General features: G+C 44.0%; 65 non-coding genes across 65 annotated transcripts; all 65 read right to left on the bottom strand.

The window, feature by feature from the left end:
* Window positions 1-57: 57 nt before the first annotated feature.
* On the bottom strand, window positions 58-130 carry Trnat-ugu (transfer RNA threonine (anticodon UGU)). The gene has a single exon. It is a non-coding gene; the product is annotated as a tRNA-Thr (tRNA).
* An 86-nt stretch (window positions 131-216) lies between these two features.
* On the bottom strand, window positions 217-289 carry Trnat-cgu (transfer RNA threonine (anticodon CGU)). Its single transcript has one exon. It is a non-coding gene; the product is annotated as a tRNA-Thr (tRNA).
* An 87-nt stretch (window positions 290-376) lies between these two features.
* Window positions 377-449, bottom strand: Trnat-cgu (transfer RNA threonine (anticodon CGU)). The gene has a single exon. It is a non-coding gene; the product is annotated as a tRNA-Thr (tRNA).
* An 87-nt stretch (window positions 450-536) lies between these two features.
* Window positions 537-609, bottom strand: Trnat-ugu (transfer RNA threonine (anticodon UGU)). Its single transcript has one exon. It is a non-coding gene; the product is annotated as a tRNA-Thr (tRNA).
* Window positions 610-1,012: 403 nt separating this feature from the next.
* On the bottom strand, window positions 1,013-1,085 carry Trnat-ugu (transfer RNA threonine (anticodon UGU)). Its single transcript has one exon. It is a non-coding gene; the product is annotated as a tRNA-Thr (tRNA).
* Window positions 1,086-1,173: 88 nt separating this feature from the next.
* Trnat-ugu (transfer RNA threonine (anticodon UGU)) lies at window positions 1,174-1,246 on the bottom strand. The gene has a single exon. It is a non-coding gene; the product is annotated as a tRNA-Thr (tRNA).
* An 86-nt stretch (window positions 1,247-1,332) lies between these two features.
* On the bottom strand, window positions 1,333-1,405 carry Trnat-cgu (transfer RNA threonine (anticodon CGU)). Its single transcript has one exon. It is a non-coding gene; the product is annotated as a tRNA-Thr (tRNA).
* Window positions 1,406-1,492: 87 nt separating this feature from the next.
* Window positions 1,493-1,565, bottom strand: Trnat-cgu (transfer RNA threonine (anticodon CGU)). Its single transcript has one exon. It is a non-coding gene; the product is annotated as a tRNA-Thr (tRNA).
* An 87-nt stretch (window positions 1,566-1,652) lies between these two features.
* On the bottom strand, window positions 1,653-1,725 carry Trnat-ugu (transfer RNA threonine (anticodon UGU)). Its single transcript has one exon. It is a non-coding gene; the product is annotated as a tRNA-Thr (tRNA).
* Window positions 1,726-2,128: 403 nt separating this feature from the next.
* Trnat-ugu (transfer RNA threonine (anticodon UGU)) lies at window positions 2,129-2,201 on the bottom strand. Its single transcript has one exon. It is a non-coding gene; the product is annotated as a tRNA-Thr (tRNA).
* An 88-nt stretch (window positions 2,202-2,289) lies between these two features.
* Trnat-ugu (transfer RNA threonine (anticodon UGU)) lies at window positions 2,290-2,362 on the bottom strand. The gene has a single exon. It is a non-coding gene; the product is annotated as a tRNA-Thr (tRNA).
* An 86-nt stretch (window positions 2,363-2,448) lies between these two features.
* Trnat-cgu (transfer RNA threonine (anticodon CGU)) lies at window positions 2,449-2,521 on the bottom strand. The gene has a single exon. It is a non-coding gene; the product is annotated as a tRNA-Thr (tRNA).
* Window positions 2,522-2,924: 403 nt separating this feature from the next.
* Window positions 2,925-2,997, bottom strand: Trnat-ugu (transfer RNA threonine (anticodon UGU)). Its single transcript has one exon. It is a non-coding gene; the product is annotated as a tRNA-Thr (tRNA).
* Window positions 2,998-3,084: 87 nt separating this feature from the next.
* On the bottom strand, window positions 3,085-3,157 carry Trnat-cgu (transfer RNA threonine (anticodon CGU)). Its single transcript has one exon. It is a non-coding gene; the product is annotated as a tRNA-Thr (tRNA).
* An 86-nt stretch (window positions 3,158-3,243) lies between these two features.
* Window positions 3,244-3,316, bottom strand: Trnat-ugu (transfer RNA threonine (anticodon UGU)). The gene has a single exon. It is a non-coding gene; the product is annotated as a tRNA-Thr (tRNA).
* An 88-nt stretch (window positions 3,317-3,404) lies between these two features.
* Window positions 3,405-3,477, bottom strand: Trnat-ugu (transfer RNA threonine (anticodon UGU)). Its single transcript has one exon. It is a non-coding gene; the product is annotated as a tRNA-Thr (tRNA).
* An 87-nt stretch (window positions 3,478-3,564) lies between these two features.
* Window positions 3,565-3,637, bottom strand: Trnat-ugu (transfer RNA threonine (anticodon UGU)). Its single transcript has one exon. It is a non-coding gene; the product is annotated as a tRNA-Thr (tRNA).
* A 248-nt stretch (window positions 3,638-3,885) lies between these two features.
* Trnat-cgu (transfer RNA threonine (anticodon CGU)) lies at window positions 3,886-3,958 on the bottom strand. Its single transcript has one exon. It is a non-coding gene; the product is annotated as a tRNA-Thr (tRNA).
* Window positions 3,959-4,044: 86 nt separating this feature from the next.
* Trnat-ugu (transfer RNA threonine (anticodon UGU)) lies at window positions 4,045-4,117 on the bottom strand. The gene has a single exon. It is a non-coding gene; the product is annotated as a tRNA-Thr (tRNA).
* A 405-nt stretch (window positions 4,118-4,522) lies between these two features.
* Trnat-cgu (transfer RNA threonine (anticodon CGU)) lies at window positions 4,523-4,595 on the bottom strand. The gene has a single exon. It is a non-coding gene; the product is annotated as a tRNA-Thr (tRNA).
* Window positions 4,596-4,682: 87 nt separating this feature from the next.
* Window positions 4,683-4,755, bottom strand: Trnat-ugu (transfer RNA threonine (anticodon UGU)). The gene has a single exon. It is a non-coding gene; the product is annotated as a tRNA-Thr (tRNA).
* An 86-nt stretch (window positions 4,756-4,841) lies between these two features.
* Window positions 4,842-4,914, bottom strand: Trnat-cgu (transfer RNA threonine (anticodon CGU)). The gene has a single exon. It is a non-coding gene; the product is annotated as a tRNA-Thr (tRNA).
* Window positions 4,915-5,001: 87 nt separating this feature from the next.
* Window positions 5,002-5,074, bottom strand: Trnat-ugu (transfer RNA threonine (anticodon UGU)). Its single transcript has one exon. It is a non-coding gene; the product is annotated as a tRNA-Thr (tRNA).
* A 564-nt stretch (window positions 5,075-5,638) lies between these two features.
* On the bottom strand, window positions 5,639-5,711 carry Trnat-cgu (transfer RNA threonine (anticodon CGU)). Its single transcript has one exon. It is a non-coding gene; the product is annotated as a tRNA-Thr (tRNA).
* An 87-nt stretch (window positions 5,712-5,798) lies between these two features.
* On the bottom strand, window positions 5,799-5,871 carry Trnat-ugu (transfer RNA threonine (anticodon UGU)). The gene has a single exon. It is a non-coding gene; the product is annotated as a tRNA-Thr (tRNA).
* An 88-nt stretch (window positions 5,872-5,959) lies between these two features.
* Trnat-ugu (transfer RNA threonine (anticodon UGU)) lies at window positions 5,960-6,032 on the bottom strand. The gene has a single exon. It is a non-coding gene; the product is annotated as a tRNA-Thr (tRNA).
* An 86-nt stretch (window positions 6,033-6,118) lies between these two features.
* Window positions 6,119-6,191, bottom strand: Trnat-cgu (transfer RNA threonine (anticodon CGU)). The gene has a single exon. It is a non-coding gene; the product is annotated as a tRNA-Thr (tRNA).
* Window positions 6,192-6,278: 87 nt separating this feature from the next.
* On the bottom strand, window positions 6,279-6,351 carry Trnat-cgu (transfer RNA threonine (anticodon CGU)). The gene has a single exon. It is a non-coding gene; the product is annotated as a tRNA-Thr (tRNA).
* An 87-nt stretch (window positions 6,352-6,438) lies between these two features.
* On the bottom strand, window positions 6,439-6,511 carry Trnat-ugu (transfer RNA threonine (anticodon UGU)). Its single transcript has one exon. It is a non-coding gene; the product is annotated as a tRNA-Thr (tRNA).
* A 403-nt stretch (window positions 6,512-6,914) lies between these two features.
* Trnat-ugu (transfer RNA threonine (anticodon UGU)) lies at window positions 6,915-6,987 on the bottom strand. Its single transcript has one exon. It is a non-coding gene; the product is annotated as a tRNA-Thr (tRNA).
* Window positions 6,988-7,075: 88 nt separating this feature from the next.
* Window positions 7,076-7,148, bottom strand: Trnat-ugu (transfer RNA threonine (anticodon UGU)). The gene has a single exon. It is a non-coding gene; the product is annotated as a tRNA-Thr (tRNA).
* Window positions 7,149-7,234: 86 nt separating this feature from the next.
* Window positions 7,235-7,307, bottom strand: Trnat-cgu (transfer RNA threonine (anticodon CGU)). Its single transcript has one exon. It is a non-coding gene; the product is annotated as a tRNA-Thr (tRNA).
* An 87-nt stretch (window positions 7,308-7,394) lies between these two features.
* Window positions 7,395-7,467, bottom strand: Trnat-cgu (transfer RNA threonine (anticodon CGU)). Its single transcript has one exon. It is a non-coding gene; the product is annotated as a tRNA-Thr (tRNA).
* An 87-nt stretch (window positions 7,468-7,554) lies between these two features.
* On the bottom strand, window positions 7,555-7,627 carry Trnat-ugu (transfer RNA threonine (anticodon UGU)). Its single transcript has one exon. It is a non-coding gene; the product is annotated as a tRNA-Thr (tRNA).
* A 403-nt stretch (window positions 7,628-8,030) lies between these two features.
* On the bottom strand, window positions 8,031-8,103 carry Trnat-ugu (transfer RNA threonine (anticodon UGU)). Its single transcript has one exon. It is a non-coding gene; the product is annotated as a tRNA-Thr (tRNA).
* An 88-nt stretch (window positions 8,104-8,191) lies between these two features.
* On the bottom strand, window positions 8,192-8,264 carry Trnat-ugu (transfer RNA threonine (anticodon UGU)). The gene has a single exon. It is a non-coding gene; the product is annotated as a tRNA-Thr (tRNA).
* An 86-nt stretch (window positions 8,265-8,350) lies between these two features.
* On the bottom strand, window positions 8,351-8,423 carry Trnat-cgu (transfer RNA threonine (anticodon CGU)). The gene has a single exon. It is a non-coding gene; the product is annotated as a tRNA-Thr (tRNA).
* An 87-nt stretch (window positions 8,424-8,510) lies between these two features.
* On the bottom strand, window positions 8,511-8,583 carry Trnat-cgu (transfer RNA threonine (anticodon CGU)). The gene has a single exon. It is a non-coding gene; the product is annotated as a tRNA-Thr (tRNA).
* An 87-nt stretch (window positions 8,584-8,670) lies between these two features.
* On the bottom strand, window positions 8,671-8,743 carry Trnat-ugu (transfer RNA threonine (anticodon UGU)). Its single transcript has one exon. It is a non-coding gene; the product is annotated as a tRNA-Thr (tRNA).
* A 403-nt stretch (window positions 8,744-9,146) lies between these two features.
* On the bottom strand, window positions 9,147-9,219 carry Trnat-ugu (transfer RNA threonine (anticodon UGU)). The gene has a single exon. It is a non-coding gene; the product is annotated as a tRNA-Thr (tRNA).
* An 87-nt stretch (window positions 9,220-9,306) lies between these two features.
* Trnat-cgu (transfer RNA threonine (anticodon CGU)) lies at window positions 9,307-9,379 on the bottom strand. Its single transcript has one exon. It is a non-coding gene; the product is annotated as a tRNA-Thr (tRNA).
* A 103-nt stretch (window positions 9,380-9,482) lies between these two features.
* Trnat-ugu (transfer RNA threonine (anticodon UGU)) lies at window positions 9,483-9,555 on the bottom strand. The gene has a single exon. It is a non-coding gene; the product is annotated as a tRNA-Thr (tRNA).
* An 88-nt stretch (window positions 9,556-9,643) lies between these two features.
* On the bottom strand, window positions 9,644-9,716 carry Trnat-ugu (transfer RNA threonine (anticodon UGU)). Its single transcript has one exon. It is a non-coding gene; the product is annotated as a tRNA-Thr (tRNA).
* An 87-nt stretch (window positions 9,717-9,803) lies between these two features.
* Trnat-ugu (transfer RNA threonine (anticodon UGU)) lies at window positions 9,804-9,876 on the bottom strand. The gene has a single exon. It is a non-coding gene; the product is annotated as a tRNA-Thr (tRNA).
* Window positions 9,877-10,124: 248 nt separating this feature from the next.
* Trnat-cgu (transfer RNA threonine (anticodon CGU)) lies at window positions 10,125-10,197 on the bottom strand. Its single transcript has one exon. It is a non-coding gene; the product is annotated as a tRNA-Thr (tRNA).
* Window positions 10,198-10,284: 87 nt separating this feature from the next.
* Trnat-ugu (transfer RNA threonine (anticodon UGU)) lies at window positions 10,285-10,357 on the bottom strand. The gene has a single exon. It is a non-coding gene; the product is annotated as a tRNA-Thr (tRNA).
* An 86-nt stretch (window positions 10,358-10,443) lies between these two features.
* On the bottom strand, window positions 10,444-10,516 carry Trnat-ugu (transfer RNA threonine (anticodon UGU)). Its single transcript has one exon. It is a non-coding gene; the product is annotated as a tRNA-Thr (tRNA).
* An 88-nt stretch (window positions 10,517-10,604) lies between these two features.
* Trnat-ugu (transfer RNA threonine (anticodon UGU)) lies at window positions 10,605-10,677 on the bottom strand. The gene has a single exon. It is a non-coding gene; the product is annotated as a tRNA-Thr (tRNA).
* An 86-nt stretch (window positions 10,678-10,763) lies between these two features.
* On the bottom strand, window positions 10,764-10,836 carry Trnat-cgu (transfer RNA threonine (anticodon CGU)). The gene has a single exon. It is a non-coding gene; the product is annotated as a tRNA-Thr (tRNA).
* An 87-nt stretch (window positions 10,837-10,923) lies between these two features.
* Window positions 10,924-10,996, bottom strand: Trnat-cgu (transfer RNA threonine (anticodon CGU)). The gene has a single exon. It is a non-coding gene; the product is annotated as a tRNA-Thr (tRNA).
* Window positions 10,997-11,083: 87 nt separating this feature from the next.
* Trnat-ugu (transfer RNA threonine (anticodon UGU)) lies at window positions 11,084-11,156 on the bottom strand. The gene has a single exon. It is a non-coding gene; the product is annotated as a tRNA-Thr (tRNA).
* Window positions 11,157-11,559: 403 nt separating this feature from the next.
* Trnat-ugu (transfer RNA threonine (anticodon UGU)) lies at window positions 11,560-11,632 on the bottom strand. The gene has a single exon. It is a non-coding gene; the product is annotated as a tRNA-Thr (tRNA).
* Window positions 11,633-11,720: 88 nt separating this feature from the next.
* Window positions 11,721-11,793, bottom strand: Trnat-ugu (transfer RNA threonine (anticodon UGU)). The gene has a single exon. It is a non-coding gene; the product is annotated as a tRNA-Thr (tRNA).
* An 86-nt stretch (window positions 11,794-11,879) lies between these two features.
* Window positions 11,880-11,952, bottom strand: Trnat-cgu (transfer RNA threonine (anticodon CGU)). The gene has a single exon. It is a non-coding gene; the product is annotated as a tRNA-Thr (tRNA).
* An 87-nt stretch (window positions 11,953-12,039) lies between these two features.
* Window positions 12,040-12,112, bottom strand: Trnat-cgu (transfer RNA threonine (anticodon CGU)). Its single transcript has one exon. It is a non-coding gene; the product is annotated as a tRNA-Thr (tRNA).
* Window positions 12,113-12,199: 87 nt separating this feature from the next.
* Window positions 12,200-12,272, bottom strand: Trnat-ugu (transfer RNA threonine (anticodon UGU)). The gene has a single exon. It is a non-coding gene; the product is annotated as a tRNA-Thr (tRNA).
* An 86-nt stretch (window positions 12,273-12,358) lies between these two features.
* On the bottom strand, window positions 12,359-12,431 carry Trnat-ugu (transfer RNA threonine (anticodon UGU)). The gene has a single exon. It is a non-coding gene; the product is annotated as a tRNA-Thr (tRNA).
* Window positions 12,432-12,519: 88 nt separating this feature from the next.
* Window positions 12,520-12,592, bottom strand: Trnat-cgu (transfer RNA threonine (anticodon CGU)). Its single transcript has one exon. It is a non-coding gene; the product is annotated as a tRNA-Thr (tRNA).
* An 87-nt stretch (window positions 12,593-12,679) lies between these two features.
* Trnat-ugu (transfer RNA threonine (anticodon UGU)) lies at window positions 12,680-12,752 on the bottom strand. Its single transcript has one exon. It is a non-coding gene; the product is annotated as a tRNA-Thr (tRNA).
* An 86-nt stretch (window positions 12,753-12,838) lies between these two features.
* On the bottom strand, window positions 12,839-12,911 carry Trnat-ugu (transfer RNA threonine (anticodon UGU)). Its single transcript has one exon. It is a non-coding gene; the product is annotated as a tRNA-Thr (tRNA).
* Window positions 12,912-12,999: 88 nt separating this feature from the next.
* On the bottom strand, window positions 13,000-13,072 carry Trnat-ugu (transfer RNA threonine (anticodon UGU)). Its single transcript has one exon. It is a non-coding gene; the product is annotated as a tRNA-Thr (tRNA).
* An 86-nt stretch (window positions 13,073-13,158) lies between these two features.
* Window positions 13,159-13,231, bottom strand: Trnat-cgu (transfer RNA threonine (anticodon CGU)). The gene has a single exon. It is a non-coding gene; the product is annotated as a tRNA-Thr (tRNA).
* Window positions 13,232-13,318: 87 nt separating this feature from the next.
* Window positions 13,319-13,391, bottom strand: Trnat-cgu (transfer RNA threonine (anticodon CGU)). The gene has a single exon. It is a non-coding gene; the product is annotated as a tRNA-Thr (tRNA).
* An 87-nt stretch (window positions 13,392-13,478) lies between these two features.
* Window positions 13,479-13,551, bottom strand: Trnat-ugu (transfer RNA threonine (anticodon UGU)). Its single transcript has one exon. It is a non-coding gene; the product is annotated as a tRNA-Thr (tRNA).
* An 86-nt stretch (window positions 13,552-13,637) lies between these two features.
* On the bottom strand, window positions 13,638-13,710 carry Trnat-cgu (transfer RNA threonine (anticodon CGU)). The gene has a single exon. It is a non-coding gene; the product is annotated as a tRNA-Thr (tRNA).
* Window position 13,711: the final 1 nt, after the last annotated feature.

The following is a 13,711-nucleotide window of genomic DNA, read 5'->3' as shown; positions in this document are numbered from 1 at the left end:
TAAACTTTTTACAAATTACATCCACACACGTAAAAGTGAAAAAATACGCTATGCTGTAGCCACTAGTGAGGATTGAACTCACGACCCCTGGTTTACAAGACCAGTGCTCTAACCACTGAGCTATAGTGGCTACGTTAGCACCTTCGCCCTGAAGCAAAGATAAACTTTTTACAAATGACTTTCACACACGTAAAAGTGAAAGAAAACGCTATGTGTAGCCACCAGTGAGGATTGAACTCACGACCCCTGGTTTACGAGACCAGTGCTCTAACCACTGAGCTATAGTGGCTACGTTAGCACCTTCGCCCTGAAGCAAAGAGAAACTTTTTACAAATGACATCCACACACGTAAAAGTGAAAAAATACGCTTTGCTCTAGCCACCAGTGAGGATTGAACTCACTACCCCTGGTTTACGAGACCAGTGCTCAAACCACTGAGCTAAAGTGGCTACGTTAGCGCCTACGCCCTGAAGCAAAGATAAACGTTTTACAAATGATATCCACACACGTAAAAGTGAAAAAATACGCTATGCTCTAACCACCAGTGAGGATTGAACTCACTACCCCTGGTTTACAAGACCAGTGCTCTAACCACTGAGCTATAGTGGCTACGTTAGCACCTTCTCCCTGAAGCAAAGATAAACTTTTTACAATGACATCCACACACGGAAAAGTGAAAAAATACGCTATGCTCTAGCCACCATTGATGATAGAACTCACGACCCCTGGTTTACAAGACCAGTGCTCTAACCACAGAGCTATATTGGCTACGTTAGCGCCTTCGCCCTTGAAGCAAAGATAAACTTTTTACAAATGACATCCACACACGTAAATGTGAAAAAATACGCTTTGCTCTAGCATGTGAGGATTGAACTCATGACCCCTGGTTTACGAGACCAGTGCTCTAACCACTGAGCTATAGTGGCTACGTTAGCACCTTCTCCCTGAAGCAAAGATAAACTTTTTACAATGACATCCACACACGTAAAAGTGAAAAAATACGCTATGCTCTAGCCGCCAGTGAGGATTGAACTCACGACCCCTGGTTTACAAGACCAGTGCTCTAACCACAGAGCTATAGTGGCTACATTAGCACCTTCGCCCCTGAAGCAAAGATAAACTTTTTACAAATTACATCCACACACGTAAAAGTGAAAAAATACGCTATGCTGTAGCCACTAGTGAGGATTGAACTCACGACCCCTGGTTTACAAGACCAGTGCTCTAACCACTGAGCTATAGTGGCTACGTTAGCACCTTCGCCCTGAAGCAAAGATAAACTTTTTACAAATGACTTTCACACACGTAAAAGTGAAAGAAAACGCTATGTGTAGCCACCAGTGAGGATTGAAGTCACGACCCCTGGTTTACGAGACCAGTGCTCTAACCACTGAGCTATAGTGGCTACGTTAGCACCTTCGCCCTGAAGCAAAGAGAAACTTTTTACAAATGACATCCACACACGTAAAAGTGAAAAAATACGCTTTGCTCTAGCCACCAGTGAGGATTGAACTCACTACCCCTGGTTTACGAGACCAGTGCTCAAACCACTGAGCTAAAGTGGCTACGTTAGCGCCTACGCCCTGAAGCAAAGATAAACGTTTTACAAATGATATCCACACACGTAAAAGTGAAAAAATACGCTATGCTCTAACCACCAGTGAGGATTGAACTCACTACCCCTGGTTTACAAGACCAGTGCTCTAACCACTGAGCTATAGTGGCTACGTTAGCACCTTTTCCCTGAAGCAAAGATAAACTTTTTACAATGACATCCACACACGGAAAAGTGAAAAAATACGCTATGCTCTAGCCACCATTGATGATAGAACTCACGACCCCTGGTTTACAAGACCAGTGCTCTAACCACAGAGCTATATTGGCTACGTTAGCGCCTTCGCCCTTGAAGCAAAGATAAACTTTTTACAAATGACATCCACACACGTAAATGTGAAAAAATACGCTTTGCTCTAGCATGTGAGGATTGAACTCATGACCCCTGGTTTACGAGACCAGTGCTCTAACCACTGAGCTATAGTGGCTACGTTAGCACCTTCTCCCTGAAGCAAAGATAAACTTTTTACAATGACATCCACACACGTAAAAGTGAAAAAATACGCTATGCTCTAGCCACCAGTGAGGATTGAACTCACGACCCCTGGTTTACAAGACCAGTGCTCTAACCACAGAGCTATAGTGGCTACATTAGCACCTTCGCCCCTGAAGCAAAGATAAACTTTTTACAAATTACATCCACACACGTAAAAGTGAAAGAATACGCTATGCTGTAGCCACTAGTGAGGATTGAACTCACGACCCCTGGTTTACAAGACCAGTGCTCTAACCACTGAGCTATAGTGGATACGTTAGCACCTTCGCCCTGAAGCAAAGATAAACTTTTTACAAATGAATTTCACACACGTAAAAGTGAAAGAAAACGCTATGTGTAGCCACCAGTGAGGATTGAACTCACGACCCCTGGTGTACGAGACCAGTGCTCTAACCACTGAGCTATAGTGGCTACGTTAGCACCTTCTCCCTGAAGCAAAGATAAACTTTTTACAATGACATCCACACACGTAAAAGTGAAAAAATACGCTATGCTCTAGCCACCATTGAGGATAGAACTCACGACACCTGGTTTACAAGACCAGTGCTCTAACCACAGAGCTATAGTGGCTACGTTAGCGCCCACGCCCCTGAATCAAAGATAAACTTTTTACAAATGACATCCACACACGTAAATGTGAAAAAATACGCTTTGCTCTAGCATGTGAGGATTGGACTCACGACCCCTGGTTTACAAGAACAGTGCTCTAACCACTGAGCTATAGTGGCTACGTTAGCACCTTCGCCCTGAAGCAAAGATAAACTTTTTTCAATGACATCCACACACGTAAAAGTGAAAAAATACGCTATGCTCTAGCCACCAGTGAGGAATGAACTCACGACCCCTGGTTTACAAGACCAGTGCTCTAACCACTGAGCTATAGTGGCTACGTTAGCACCTTCGCCCTGAAGCAAAGATAAACTTTTTACAAATGACATCGACACACGTAAAAGTGAAAAAATACGCTTTGATCTAGCCACCAGTGAGGATTGAACTCACGACCCCTGGTTTACGAGACCAGTGCTCTAACCACCGAGCTATAGTGGCTACGTTAGCACCTTCGCCCTGAAGGAAGGATAAACTTTTTACAAATGACATCCACACACGTAAAAGTGAAAAATACGCTATGCTCTAGCCACCAGTGAGGATTGAACTCACGACACCTGGTTTACAAGACCAGTGCTCTAACCACAGAGCTATAGTGGCTACATTTGCACCTTCACCCCTGAAGCAAAGATAAACTTTTTACAAATGACATCCACACACGTAAAAGTGAAAAAATACGCTATGCTCTAGCCACTAGTGAGGATTGAATTTACGACCCCTGGTTTACAAGACCAGTGCTCTAACCACTGAGCTATAGTGGCTACGTTTGCACCTTCGCCCTGAAGCAAAGATAAACCTTTTACAAATGACATCCACACACGTAAAAGTGAAAAAATACGCTATGCTGTAGCCACCAGTGAGGATTGAACTCATGACCCCTGGTTTACAAGACCAGTGCTCTAACCACTGAGCTATAATGGCTACGTTAGCACCTTCGCCCCGGAAGCAAAGATAAACTTTTTACAATGACATCCACACACGTAAAAGTGAAAAAATACGCTATGCTCTAGCCACCAGTGAGGAGTGAACTCACGACCCCTGGTTTACAAGACCAGTGCTCTAACCACAGAGCTAAAGTGGCTACGTTAGCACCTTCGCCCCTGAAGCAAAGATAAACTTTTTACAAATGACATCCACACACGTAAAAGTGAAAAAATACGCTATGCTCTAGCCACCATTGAGGATTGAACTCACGACCCCTGGTTTACGAGACCAGTGCTCTAACCACTGAGCTATAGTGGCTACGTTAGCACCTTCTCCCTGAAGCAAAGATAAACTTTTTACAATGACATCCACACACGTAAAAGTGAAAAAATACGCTATGCTCTAGCCACCAGTGAGGATTGAACTCACTAACCCTGGTTTACAAGACCAGTGCTCTAACCACTGAGCTATAGTGGCTACGTTAGCACCTTCTCCCTGAAGCAAAGATAAACTTTTTACAATGACATCCACACACGTAAAAGTGAAAAATTACGCTATGCTCTAGCCACCAGTGAGGATTGAACTCACGACACCTGGTTTACAAACCAGTGCTCTAACCACTGAGCTATAGTGGCTACGTTAGCACCTTCTCCCTGAAGCAAAGATAAACTTTTTACAATGACATCCACACACGTAAAAGTGAAAAAATACGCTATGCTCTAGCCACCAGTGAGGATTGAACTCACGACCCCTGGTTTACAAGACCAGTGCTCTAACCAGAGAGCTAAAGTGGCTACGTTAGCACCTTCGCCCCTGAAGCAAAGATAAACTTTTTACAAATGACATCCACACACGTAAAAGTGAAAAAATACGCTATGCTCTAGCCACCATTGAGGATTGAACTCACGACCCCTGGTTTACGAGACCAGTGCTCTAACCACTGGGCTATGATGGCTACGTTAGCACCTTCGCCCCTGAAGCAAAGATAAACTTTTTACAATGACATCCACACACGTAAAAGTGAAAAAATACGCTATGCTCTAGCCACCAGTGAGGATTGAACTCACGACACCTGATTTACAAGACCATTGCTCTAACCACTGAGCTATAGTGGCTACGTTAGCACCTTCTCCCTGAAGCAAAGATAAACTTTTTACAATGACATCCACACACGTAAAAGTGAAAAAATACGCTTTGCTCTAGCCACCAGTGAGGATTGAACTCACTACCCCTGGTTTACGAGACCAGTGCTCAAACCACTGAGCTAAAGTGGCTACGTGAGCGCCTTCGCCCTGAAGCAAAGATAAACGTTTTACAAATGATATCCACACACGTAAAAGTGAAAAAATACGCTATGCTCTAGCCACCAGTGAGGATTGAACTCACTACCCCTGGTTTACAAGACCAGTGCTCTAACCACTGAGCTATAGTGGCTACGTTAGCACCTTCTCCCTGAAGCAAAGATAAACTTTTTACAATGACATCCACACACGTAAAAGTGAAAAAATACGCTATGCTCTAGCCACCATTGAGGATAGAACTCACGACCCCTGGTTTACAAGACCAGTGCTCTAACCACAGAGCTATAGTGGCTACGTTAGCGCCTTCGCCCCTGAAGCAAAGATAAACTTTTTACAAATGACATCCACACACGTAAATGTGAAAAAATACGCTTTGCTCTAGCATGTGAGGATTGAACTCATGACCCCTGGTTTACGAGACCAGTGCTCTAACCACTGAGCTATAGTGGCTACGTTAGCACCTTCTCCCTGAAGCAAAGATAAACTTTTTACAATGACATCCACACACGTAAAAGTGAAAAAATACGCTATGCTCTAGCCACCAGTGAGGATTGAACTCACGACCCCTGGTTTACAAGACCAGTGCTCTAACCACATAGCTAAAGTGGCTACGTTAGCACCTTCGCCCCTGAAGCAAAGATAAACTTTTTACAAATGACATCCACACACGTAAAAGTGAAAAAATACGCTATGCTCTAGCCACCATTGAGGATTGAACTCACGACCCCTGGTTTACGTGACCAGTGCTCTAACCACTGAGCTATGATGGCTACGTTAGCACCTTCGCCCCTGAAGCAAAGATAAACTTTTTACAATGACATCCACACACGTAAAAGTGAAAAAATACGCTATGCTCTAGCCACCAGTGAGGATTGAACTCACGACCCCTGGTTTACAAGACCAGTGCTCTAACCACAGAGCTATAGTGGCTACATTAGCACCTTCGCCCCTGAAGCAAAGATAAACTTTTTACAAATTACATCCACACACGTAAAAGTGAAAAAATACGCTATGCTGTAGCCACTAGTGAGGATTGAACTCACGACCCCTGGTTTACAAGACCAGTGCTCTAACCACTGAGCTATAGTGGCTACGTTAGCACCTTCGCCCTGAAGCAAAGATAAACTTTTTACAAATGACTTTCACACACGTAAAAGTGAAAGAAAACGCTATGTGTAGCCACCAGTGAGGATTGAACTCACGATTCCTGGTTTACGAGACCAGTGCTCTAACCACTGAGCTATAGTGGCTACGTTAGCACCTTCGCCCTGAAGCAAAGAGAAACTTTTTACAAATGACATCCACACACGTAAAAGTGAAAAAATACGCTTTGCTCTAGCCACCAGTGAGGATTGAACTCACTACCCCTGGTTTACGAGACCAGTGCTCAAACCACTGAGCTAAAGTGGCTACGTTAGCGCCTACGCCCTGAAGCAAAGATAAACGTTTTACAAATGATATCCACACACGTAAAAGGGAAAAAATACGCTATGCTCTAACCACCAGTGAGGATTGAACTCACTACCCCTGGTTTACAAGACCAGTGCTCTAACCACTGAGCTATAGTGGCTACGTTAGCACCTTCTCCCTGAAGCAAAGATAAACTTTTTACAATGACATCCACACACGGAAAAGTGAAAAAATACGCTATGCTCTAGCCACCATTGATGATAGAACTCACGACCCCTGGTTTACAAGACCAGTGCTCTAACCACAGAGCTATATTGGCTACGTTAGCGCCTTCGCCCTTGAAGCAAAGATAAACTTTTTACAAATGACATCCACACACGTAAATGTGAAAAAATACGCTTTGCTCTAGCATGTGAGGATTGAACTCATGACCCCTGGTTTACGAGACCAGTGCTCTAACCACTGAGCTATAGTGGCTACGTTAGCACCTTCTCCCTGAAGCAAAGATAAACTTTTTACAATGACATCCACACACGTAAAAGTGAAAAAATACGCTATGCTCTAGCCACCAGTGAGGATTGAACTCACGACCCCTGGTTTACAAGACTAGTGCTCTAACCACAGAGCTATAGTGGCTACATTAGCACCTTCGCCCCTGAAGCAAAGATAAACTTTTTACAAATTACATCCACACACGTAAAAGTGAAAAAATACGCTATGCTGTAGCCACTAGTGAGGATTGAACTCACGACCCCTGGTTTACAAGACCAGTGCTCTAACCACTGAGCTATAGTGGCTACGTTAGCACCTTCGCCCTGAAGCAAAGATAAACTTTTTTCAAATGACTTTCACACACGTAAAAGTGAAAGAAAACGCTATGTGTAGCCACCAGTGAGGATTGAACTCACGACCCCTGGTTTACGAGACCAGTGCTCTAACCACTGAGCTATAGTGGCTACGTTTGCACCTTCGCCCTGAAGCAAAGAGAAACTTTTTACAAATGACATCCACACACGTAAAAGTGAAAAAATACGCTTTGCTCTAGCCACCAGTGAGGATTGAACTCACTACCCCTGGTTTACGAGACCAGTGCTCAAACCACTGAGCTAAAGTGGCTACGTTAGCGCCTACGCCCTGAAGCAAAGATAAACGTTTTACAAATGATATCCACACACGTAAAAGTGAAAAAATACGCTATGCTCTAACCACCAGTGAGGATTGAACTCACTACCCCTGGTTTACAAGACCAGTGCTCTAACCACTGAGCTATAGTGGCTACGTTAGCACCTTCTCCCTGAAGCAAAGATAAACTTTTTACAATGACATCCACACACGGAAAAGTGAAAAAATACGCTATGCTCTAGCCACCATTGATGATAGAACTCACGACCCCTGGTTTACAAGACCAGTGCTCTAACCACAGAGCTATATTGGCTACGTTAGCGCCTTCGTCCTTGAAGCAAAGATAAACTTTTTACAAATGACATCCACACACGTAAATGTGAAAAAATACGCTTTGCTCTAGCATGTGAGGATTGAACTCATGACCCCTGGTTTACGAGACCAGTGCTCTAACCACTGAGCTATAGTGGCTACGTTAGCACCTTCTCCCTGAAGCAAAGATAAACTTTTTACAATGACATCCACACACGTAAAAGTGAAAAAATACGCTATGCTCTAGCCACCAGTGAGGATTGAACTCACGACCCCTGGTTTACAAGACCAGTGCTCTAACCACAGAGCTATAGTGGCTACATTAGCACCTTCGCCCCTGAAGCAAAGATAAACTTTTTACAAATTACATCCACACACGTAAAAGTGAAAAAATACGCTATGCTGTAGCCACTAGTGAGGATTGAACTCACGACCCCTGGTTTACAAGACCAGTGCTCTAACCACTGAGCTATAGTGGATACGTTAGCACCTTCGCCCTGAAGCAAAGATAAACTTTTTACAAATGAATTTCACACACGTAAAAGTGAAAGAAAACGCTATGTGTAGCCACCAGTGAGGATTGAACTCACGACCCCTGGTTTACGAGACCAGTGCTCTAACCACTGAGCTATAGTGGCTACGTTAGCACCTTCGCCCTGAAGCAAAGAGAAACTTTTTACAAATGACATCCACACACGTAAAAGTGAAAAAATACGCTTTGCTCTAGCCACCAGTGAGGATTGAACTCACTACCCCTGGTTTACGAGACCAGTGCTCAAACCACTGAGCTAAAGTGGCTACGTTAGCGCCTTCGCCCTGAAGCAAAGATAAACGTTTTACAAATGATATCCACACACGTAAAAGTGAAAAAATACGCTATGCTCCAGCCACCAGTGAGGATTGAACTCACTACCCCTGGTTTACAACACCAGTGCTCTAACCACTGAGCTATAGTGGCTACGTTAGCACCTTCTCCCTGAAGCAAAGATAAACTTTTTACAATGACATCCACACACGTAAAAGTGAAAAAATACGCTATGCTCTAGCCACCATTGAGGATAGAACTCACGACACCTGGTTTACAAGACCAGTGCTCTAACCACAGAGCTATAGTGGCTACGTTAGCGCCCACGCCCCTGAATCAAAGATAAACTTTTTACAAATGACATCCACACACGTAAATGTGAAAAAATACGCTTTGCTCTAGCATGTGAGGATTGGACTCACGACCCCTGGTTTACAAGAACAGTGCTCTAACCTCTGAGCTATAGTGGCTACGTTAGCACCTTCGCCCTGAAGCAAAGATAAACTTTTTTCAATGACATCCACACACGTAAAAGTGAAAAAATACGCTATGCTCTAGCCACCAGTGATGATTGAACTCACGACCCCTGGTTTACAAGACCAGTGCTCTAACCACTGAGCTATAGTGGCTACGTTAGCACCTTCGCCCTGAAGCAAAGATAAACTTTTTACAAATGACATCGACACACGTAAAAGTGAAAAAATACGCTTTGATCTAGCCACCAGTGAGGATTGAACTCACGACCCCTGGTTTACGAGACCAGTGCTCTAACCACCGAGCTATAGTGGCCACTGAGCTATAGTGGCTACGTTAGCACCTTCGCCCTGAAGGAAGGATAAACTTTTTACAAATGACATCCACACACGTAAAAGTGAAAAATACGCTATGCTCTAGCCACCAGTGAGGATTGAACTCACGACACCTGGTTTACAAGACCAGTGCTCTAACCACAGAGCTACAGTGGCTACATTTGCACCTTCACCCCTGAAGCAAAGATAAACTTTTTACAAATGACATCCACACACGTAAAAGTGAAAAAATACGCTATGCTCTAGCCACTAGTGAGGATTGAATTTACGACCCCTGGTTTACAAGACCAGTGCTCTAACCACTGAGCTATAGTGGCTACGTTTGCACCTTCGCCCTGAAGCAAAGATAAACCTTTTACAAATGACATCCACACACGTAAAAGTGAAAAAATACGCTATGCTGTAGCCACCAGTGAGGATTGAACTCATGACCCCTGGTTTACAAGACCAGTGCTCTAACCACTGAGCTATAATGGCTACGTTAGCACCTTCGCCCCGGAAGCAAAGATAAACTTTTTACAATGACATCCACACACGTAAAAGTGAAAAAATACTCTATGCTCTAGCCACCAGTGAGGAGTGAACTCACGACCCCTGGTTTACAAGACCAGTGCTCTAACCACAGAGCTAAAGTGGCTACGTTAGCACCTTCGCCCCTGAAGCAAAGATAAACTTTTTACAAATGACATCCACACACGTAAAAGTGAAAAAATACGCTATGCTCTAGCCACCATTGAGGATTGAACTCACGACCCCTGGTTTACGAGACCAGTGCTCTAACCACTGAGCTATGATGGCTACGTTAGCACCTTCGCCCCTGAAGCAAAGATAAACTTTTTACAATGACATCCACACACGTAAAAGTGAAAAAATACGCTATGCTCTAGCCACCAGTGAGGATTGAACTCACGACTCCTGGTTTACAAGACCAGTGCTCTAACCGCTGAGCTATAGTGGCTACGTTAGCACCTTCTCCCTGAAGCAAAGATAAGCTTTTTACAATGACATCCACACACGTAAAAGTGAAAAAATACGCTATGCTCTAGCCACCAGTGAGGATTGAACTCACGACCCCTGGTTTACAAGACCAGTGCTCTAACCACAGAGCTATAGTGGCTACATTAGCACCTTCGCCCCTGAAGCAAAGATAAACTTTTTACAAATTACATCCACACACGTAAAAGTGAAAAAATACGCTATGCTGTAGCCACTAGTGAGGATTGAACTCACGTCCCCTGGTTTACAAGACCAGTGCTCTAACCACTGAGCTATAGTGGCTACGTTAGCACCTTCGCCCTGAAGCAAAGATAAACTTTTTACAAATGACTTTCACACACGTAAAAGTGAAAGAAAACGCTATGTGTAGCCACCAGTGAGGATTAAACTCACGACCCCTGGTTTACGAGACCAGTGCTCTACCCACTGAGCTATAGTGGCTACGTTAGCACCTTCGCCCTGAAGCAAAGAGAAACTTTTTACAAATGACATCCACACACGTAAAAGTGAAAAAATACGCTTTGCTCCAGCCACCAGTGAGGATTGAACTCACTACCCCTGGTTTACGAGACCAGTGCTCAAACCACTGAGCTAAAGTGGCTACGTTAGCGCCTTCGCCCTGAAGCAAAGATAAACGTTTTACAAATGATATCCACACACGTAAAAGTGAAAAAATACGCTATGCTCTAGCCACCAGTGAGGATTGAACTCACTACCCCTGGTTTACAAGACCAGTGCTCTAACCACTGAGCTATAGTGGCTACGTTAGCACCTTCTCCCTGAAGCAAAGATAAACTTTTTACAATGACATCCACACACGTAAAAGTGAAAAAATACGCTATGCTCTAGCCACCATTGAGGATAGAACTCACGACCCCTGGTTTACAAGACCAGTGCTCTAACCACAGAGCTATAGTGGCTACGTTAGCGCCTTCGCCCCTGAAGCAAAGATAAACTTTTTACAAATGACATCCACACACGTAAATGTGAAAAAATACGCTTTGCTCTAGCATGTGAGGATTGAACTCATGACCCCTGGTTTACGAGACCAGTGCTCTAACCACTGAGCTATAGTGGCTACGTTAGCACCTTCTCCCTGAAGCAAAGATAAACTTTTTACAATGACATCCACACACGTAAAAGTGAAAAAATACGCTATGCTCTAGCCACCAGCGAGGATTGAACTCACGACCCCTGGTTTACAAGACCAGTGCTCTAACCACAGAGCTATAGTGGCTACATTAGCACCTTCGCCCCTGAAGCAAAGATAAACTTTTTACAAATTACATCCACACACGTAAAAGTGAAAAAATACGCTATGCTGTAGCCACTAGTGAGGATTGAACTCACGACCCCTGGTTTACAAGACCAGTGCTCTAACCACTGAGCTATAGTGGCTACGTTAGCACTTTCGCCCTGAAGCAAAGATAAACTTTTTACAAATGACTTTCACACACGTAAAAGTGAAAGAAAACGCTATGCGTAGCCACCAGTGAGGATTGAACTCACGACCCCTGGTTTACGAGACCAGTGCTCTAACCACTGAGCTATAGTGGCTACATTAGCACCTTCGCCCTGAAGCAAAGAGAAACTTTTTACAAATGACATCCACACACGTAAAAGTGAAAAAATACGCTTTGCTCTAGCCACCAGTGAGGATTGAACTCACTACCCCTGGTTTACGAGACCAGTGCTCAAACCACTGAGCTAAAGTGGCTACGTTAGCGCCTTCGCCCTGAAGCAAAGATAAACGTTTTACAAATGATATCCACACACGTAAAAGTGAAAAAATACGCTATGCTCTAGCCACCAGTGAGGATTGAACTCACTACCCCTGGTTTACAAGACCGGTGCTCTAACCACTGAGCTATAGTGGCTACGTTAACACCTTCTCCCTGAAGCAAAGATAAACTTTTTACAATTACATCCACACACGTAAAAGTGAAAAATTACGCTATGCTCTAGCCACCAGTGAGGATTGAACTCACGACCCCTGGTTTACAAGACCAGTGCTCTAACCACAGAGCTAAAGTGGCTACGTTAGCACCTTCGCCCCTGAAGCAAAGATAAACTTTTTACAAATGACATCCACACACGTAAAAGTGAAAAAATACGCTATGCTCTAGCCACCATTGAGGATTGAACTCACGACCCCTGGTTTACGAGACCAGTGCTCTAACCACTGAGCTATGATGGCTACGTTAGCACCTTCGCCCCTGAAGCAAAGATAAACTTTTTACAATGACATCCACACACGTAAAAGTGAAAAAATACGCTATGCTCTAGCCACCAGTGAGGATTGAACTCACGACTCCTGGTTTACAAGACCAGTGCTCTAACCGCTGAGCTATAGTGGCTACGTTAGCACCTTCTCCCTGAAGCAAAGATAAGCTTTTTACAATGACATCCACACACGTAAAAGTGAAAAAATACGCTATGCTCTAGCCACCAGTGAGGATTGAACTCACGACCCCTGGTTTACAAGACCAGTGCTCTAACCACAGAGCTATAGTGGCTACATTAGCACCTTCGCCCCTGAAGCAAAGATAAACTTTTTACAAATTACATCCACACACGTAAAAGTGAAAAAATACGCTATGCTGTAGCCACTAGTGAGGATTGAACTCACGTCCCCTGGTTTACAAGACCAGTGCTCTAACCACTGAGCTATAGTGGCTACGTTAGCACCTTCGCCCTGAAGCAAAGATAAACTTTTTACAAATGACTTTCACACACGTAAAAGTGAAAGAAAACGCTATGTGTAGCCACCAGTGAGGATTAAACTCACGACCCCTGGTTTACGAGACCAGTGCTCTACCCACTGAGCTATAGTGGCTACGTTAGCACCTTCGCCCTGAAGCAAAGAGAAACTTTTTACAAATGACATCCACACACGTAAAAGTGAAAAAATACGCTTTGCTCCAGCCACCAGTGAGGATTGAACTCACTACCCCTGGTTTACGAGACCAGTGCTCAAACCACTGAGCTAAAGTGGCTACGTTAGCGCCTTCGCCCTGAAGCAAAGATAAACGTTTTACAAATGATATCCACACACGTAAAAGTGAAAAAATACGCTATGCTCTAGCCACCAGTGAGGATTGAACTCACTACCCCTGGTTTACAAGACCAGTGCTCTAACCACTGAGCTATAGTGGCTACGTTAGCACCTTCTCCCTGAAGCAAAGATAAACTTTTTACAATGACATCCACACACGTAAAAGTGAAAAAATACGCTATGCTCTAGCCACCATTGAGGATTGAACTCACGACCCCTGGTTTACGAGACCAGTGCTCTAACCACTGAGCTATGATGGCT

Source organism: Argiope bruennichi, chromosome 10 (genome assembly GCF_947563725.1).
Source record: "Argiope bruennichi chromosome 10, qqArgBrue1.1, whole genome shotgun sequence".
NCBI classification, from domain to species: Eukaryota; Metazoa; Arthropoda; class Arachnida; order Araneae; family Araneidae; genus Argiope; species Argiope bruennichi.
Note: the sequence above shows the minus strand (reverse complement) of the source record. Positions and strands in the feature narration are given on the sequence as shown.